Raw genomic sequence first — 6,210 nt, forward strand, 5'->3', positions numbered from 1 at the left:
ATTCGGTATTAAATGTTATTTCAGTTAATTGCAAAAAATTTCTCGCATTTTTATTAACAACACCATTAGACCACTTCTGGTGAGGTTATTTAAAGTCACTGATTTTTAGCAATAAGTCAGTTTCCTTTCAAGCTTAGAAAGTCAATATTGAACGTGTTTTGTTTTTGTTCAAAAATCATGTCACTCTTATTAAAAAACCTATCTATAAAAAAAAGTTGTTTTAGTTACACCATTTATAACTCAGGAACGGCTGAACCGATTTGTCTGAAAAAATAATAATTTCAAAATTAATGTTTGTAGGAATCATTTGAATTTATGGGTAAAATTTGAAACATATTCTTCCTCAAAAATAATACAATTGCTGAGTATTTGGAATAGAAGAAAAGAACTGCAACCAAATACACAGTGAAATAGATTATAACTGGCGCAGTAATCAGTCGTTGAGTATGTATCCCAAAAGACTGAAGTCATAACCTTTCCAGCCGCCTTTTTCGTCTTTCCCCGCCTAAGAACCGGTTCATCATGTGCAGTCCACTAGATTGACTGTCGATTGGACTCCAGTGGGAAATGATGGAAATCACCGACGCAAAAATTCGGCTTTGCTCCGATTAGAGAGCACTCAACACTTCTCAGAATCAGTTATTCGTCGTTTTTTTTTGGATTATGAACTTGCAAGGCTCTAACTTTGTTAATTTCGCCTGTTTCCAGCTTAGCAAATATCCTTTCCACAGTGGATTTCCCTGATCCCAAATTCAACAGTATTTTCCCAAAAAAGGCAATGCTTTATGAGCACACGAAATGCTTTATGATCCATTTTTTTGTAAACTAACATAAGTTGCTTCACAAAAATGCTATCTTTCATTAACTAATAGTTATAATCCAGTTAATAGAAATCACACAGATGGTAGTAGTAGTATTATATATGTATCAGTCATAGTGAAGCGTGGACGGGTCCTCTAGTTCTGTATCAATGTTCGTCTGTCTGTATATATGCGAATGACTAATAGTGCAATCTCCATATAAATTGTTTAGATTTGGCCACAAATTGAACGATCGGAATCAGGTGCTTGCATGGAAATCCTTCTCATTTGGCATTTCATTATGATTTGAGCAAAAATACAATGCCTAAGAAGGTGTTCTGATCTTTCATATCTGTGAGGATTACTTTAACTTCGATGCAACCGAATTTAACATTTTTTCTTGAGTCGTTGGAATTGTAAATTTCATTTGATTTTCTTTCTTTCTTGTGTACATATTAGAAAGTAATTAATACCTAATCGGGATAAAACTTTGTACTAATGCATGTAGAGCATGCCACCTTATGACCAAAAAATTGTCCAAATCGAGCAATCGAGTTCAACTCTCTAAGTACCGAATATGAGAACACCAGTGCCTATAGTGGACTTTATGCCGAAAATATCGGTCAATATGTGAGATATATCAGTGAAATTTTGAGCGAATCCTTTCCTAATCATGGTATCTTCGTGTATCAAAATTAGTAAATTTGAACAATACTTCTCATAGTCCCCATAAACCTAAAATAAAAATTTTCGAACTTCTGGGTGACATTATACCGTATACATCGGCCAATAATTTAGTTGTGTGAATGAAAATGAGAGGGTGTGTTTTGCTCCTAACAGTGCACAGTTGAGCTGAGAATGAATAACATTAGAAAATTTGCTTTAGTCTTCATTTAACTAATAAATCTTATGCACTTGAAGGTATTTCCCTGGCTTTAATTCTTCCAAGTTGCAAGAGTATGAAATGTTCCGTTAGACCTGAACTTAGCCCTTCTTCAAAGATGACATATCTCAGATTTCGGCCAGAAATATATAAATCTCACATTGGTTGAATATATATATATATTGTGTAGTTTAATTTATATTTTCATAAGCAATTTTCATTTAGATTTTGTTCAGGTTCTCCGAGTATTTAGTGAAAAAATATAATATAAATTTGCCCGTATATGCTGTGATCTTTGTCTAGAAGTGATGTCCACAAATTTGATATACAATTATTGCTTTTAGTCCGGAAATGGTAGTTGTAAGCTGTTATTTTGCTAACCACGTCGATGCTTCACTCAATATATATATTATACATATAATATATCCATGTACTTGTATCTCTATACAGGCGGGAGTATTTGTTATGCATTTTACGAGTATATGCTCTCGTTTGTGCTCTAAATTTTTTCTGTTCGTCTGGTCATCCAGTTGTCTATTATACGCCGTAATAATTACATTTTACAAACTTCATTATTTATTCCAATATTTTCAACTATGTAAATCAACCGCCAAAAAAAGATTCACAGCATTTTTCAACTCACGCCCACAACTTCTGTTCAACTGACAATATATATTTTTATACTTACATGCGATGTTTCGCAATCAGTGTTATGCCATCGCATATATTTGCACACAAGTTCATATATTTTTTCAAATATGATGGCAGTTAGTTAACCAAAGCAGCTCATAAAAACTCAATAAAAGTGAATGGCTCTTTCAAAAGCGCGTAAAAAGTTCAAACTGTTGACTTTTATTGAATCGAATGTGCAGTTGAAAAAAATGTGAAAAATGCTGTGCGAATGTCATGTAATTAAGCAAGATATGTAAATCTCGCCACACATATTTTATGGAAATGTGCCTGTAATAGCAGTCATTGATAAACAGCAGATTAAACAAAATGAGATAACCGACAACAAAATGTTTATTTTTGAAATAAAAATTTTGCTGAGCCATCAAATTCCAGCGAAGTAATAATAAAATAAATAAATAAATATACAAAAGTTTGTATGCACGTATGGAGTATTTTCTACTTAATAATTTTTTTTTTTTTTTACTTTAAATGTATCACAAAACATTAACAAAGGCAGTAGTTTGGCTTAACTAGTTAGCACGCATAGAGCGTCTTACGAATTCCTTAATTTAAAAAAGGTTGGTTTGTTTTCAAAGATTTTCTGCAATTCCAATTGCTCAATCGCAGCTGGTAGATCAGCACAGATCATTGAGTAGACAAACTTCCAAAAGGAATTAATCAAACGACTGTGTGATTAATTTACAAAATCATCCCTTGATACGAGTCGTTAACCAAAAATTTCATTGCTACCAAGTGATGATATCTTGTGATACCTGGCTTGTTGCACCCTCTTAACTGATAATTTGCCTGTAGCATTCGAATTAGACTCAACATTCAGATTATTTTTACTCCAAATCTAATATATTTTTATACTCTCGCAACAAAGTTGCTAAGGAGAGTATTATAGTTTTGTTCACATAACGGTTGTTTGTAAACTAATATAAAACTAAAAGAGTCAGATATAGGGTTATATATTCCAAAGTGATGAGTAGAGTTGAAATCCGGATGTCTGTCTGTTCGTCCGTCCGTCCGTGCAAGCTGTAACTTGAGTAAAAATTGAGATACCATGATGAAACTTGGTACACGATTTTCTTGGTTCGAAGATGGGCAAAATCGGCACCCTGCCACGTCACAAAATGGTGGAAACTGAAATCCTATAAAGTGTCATAACTAAGCTATAAATAAAGATATTAAAGTGAAATTTGGCACAAAGGATCGCGTTAGGGAGGGGCATATTTGGACGCATTTTTTTTTTTTTTTTTTTTTTGGAAAAGTGAACGTGGCCCCGCCCCCTACTAACTTTTTTGTACATATCTCGGAAACTACTATAGCTATGTCAACCAAACTCTATAGAGTCGTTTCCTTCAGGCATTTCCATATACAGTTCAAAAATGGAAGAAATCGCATAATAACCACGCCCACCTCCCATACAAAGGTTATGTTGAAAATCACTAAAAGTGCGTTAAGCGACTAACACAAAACAGAAACAGGAAGCTGCAGCCAGGCTTTGTTTAAAAATTGAAAATGGGCGTGACGTCGCCCACTTATGGACCAAACACCATATCTCAGGAACTACTCAACCGATTTCAATGAAATTCGGTACATAGTATTTTCTTAACACCCTGCTGACATGTACAAAATATGAGTGAAATCGGTTAACAACCACGCCTTCTTCCAATACAACGCTATTTTGAATTCCATCTGATGCCTTCTCTGTATAATACTCGTATATACATTAGGAACCAATGATGATAGCGGAATAAAACTTTACACAAATACGGTATTTGAGCTGAGGTATCCCTTGTTGAAAGATTGTCGGGATCGGAATATAACTTTTCAATGCAATTAAAATAAATGAAAATACAATTCAATACTCAAAGTACCCAAATTGATCTAATCTAATTAATTTTACAGCAAAATGAAAAAAATATGTAAATGACGGATAATGAAATCTCGATTATCACTTTATCATGCGAGAGTATAAAATGTTCGGTGATTCCCGAACTTGGCTCTTCCTTACTTGTTTTGTTGTTTATTTACTAGACTGTTATCCATTTCGAGGTTCTCTACTTCTTTAAAGGAAAAAACACAAAAGCTTCAAATTCAATGGAGAATATTTATTATGTTTTGAAAGAACATTCTTTAGTATTTACTTTTTGAAGATTACTTTTTTCAAATGGTTGTTGCGGCTACATTTCAGATGGTCCATGTGTTGAGTACACTTTCCGATGACGCGTTCGAGCATTTAGACTGATAATAGGCGAATGATATTTTGCTCCAAAGCTTGAATTGGAGCGGAATCGTCTGCATAGACTTTAGATTTAACTTATCCCCACAGGAAAAAGTCTAGCGGTGTGATATCAGACGAGCTTGGTGACCAATCGACCGGCCCAAAACGTGAAGTTATCTGCTCACCGAAGTGCTCTCTCAACAAATCCATTCACTGATGCGATGTGTGGGAAGTGGCGCCATCTTGTTGAAGCCAAATGTCGCCGAGATCACGAGTTTCAATTTCAGGCCTGAAATAGTCGGTCACGATTACAGTTGTCATTGAAGGTTACTTTCTCATCACGTTTGAAGAAATATGGACCAATGATTCCCCTGGCCTACAAACCAAACTGTTATTTGCTCCACGTTGCTCAACGTCCCAAATGATGCAATTTTGCTTGTTTACGTACCCATTGAGCCAGAAATGAGTCTCATCGCTGAACAAAATTTGGCTCGTAAACGTCGGATATTCATGGAACTTTGCGAAGCGACGTCACTTGGGAAAGTCACAAAGTGTATTTTGTACACTTTCAACGTAAGAACTCGACGTAAAATACGCCAAGTCGTTGGATTCTCTTCGTGTAGACTCTCAGCTACGACGGCTACATTTTCTACACTGCGTGCTGGACGTGGTCTATTCGGTCGAATATTATCCAATAAAGAATGCCAGTAGGGCAATTATAAGTTGAGCGAAGCGTACAGAAAGTGAATCGTAGTTGAAGTCATATACAATTTTGGAAATCTGTAGAATCGTGCGCCAGATGGCTGTTCTCTTCGAATGAAAATATAAAAAATGTGACAATAATAGATTCAATGAGACATGATAAGGAAATATTATCTGCATGTTCATTAAACCGGGATCATCTGCTGACAAGTATAAGTTTCCAGCTATTTGATGCGGTAGACACGATTTTAGTATTTTGTTATATCTGCGAACCTGGTCTACGAAAAGGGAGCTAACGTGCGAAAACTAGTTTATGACTTTTTGGATTCTATCACCTGAAAAAGCATTATAAATTAGGATTATTAACTTCAACATGTTTTAAAATGAAGGGGGACGTCTTACGTTTTACGCCTTCAAAAATGCCTTTTTGGTATGGTATGGTGGGGTTTTTGTTTGTTAGATTGATTTGAGAGTATATTTTAAGCTTTTCATACATACATTAATTATAATATCTTTATTAATTTGACCTTAAAGTTGGTGCCAGCTTTTGATCAAAATTTGAAGACTTCGCTTTAATTTTCTCTTTCACTTTGCAAACATTTGTAAAAGAGCATTCTTCAGCTTATTAAAAGTCAATATCTTATCGTACACTTAAAACTTTGACGAATATGTTTGAATGCAAATGATAATAGAAAACAAGTTTGAAAACCTGAATCTTCGTTTTGTAATTAGCGCAACAACAAACCAATGAAGAGCTACTATCATTAAAGCCATGTAAACTTTAAAGCTGTTGTTGGCCAACGAAGATCGAAGAAGCGAAAAAAGAAAAGCATCAACGGTAAACATTAAGCGGCTCAATGGTCTAGGGGTATGATTCTCGCTTTGGGTGCGAGAGGTCCCGGGTTCAAATCCCGGTTGAGCCC

At 35.0% G+C, this 6,210-nt stretch overlaps 1 non-coding gene across 1 annotated transcript; it reads left to right on the plus strand.

Moving 5' to 3' along the window:
- Positions 1-6,138: 6,138 nt before the first annotated feature.
- Positions 6,139-6,210, plus strand: Trnap-ugg. Its single transcript has one exon. It is a non-coding gene; the product is annotated as a tRNA-Pro (tRNA).

This window comes from Bactrocera latifrons, unplaced genomic scaffold, assembly GCF_001853355.1.
Source record: "Bactrocera latifrons isolate USDA-ARS-PBARC rearing strain unplaced genomic scaffold, ASM185335v1 scaffold_119, whole genome shotgun sequence".
Classification (NCBI taxonomy): domain Eukaryota; kingdom Metazoa; phylum Arthropoda; class Insecta; order Diptera; family Tephritidae; genus Bactrocera; species Bactrocera latifrons.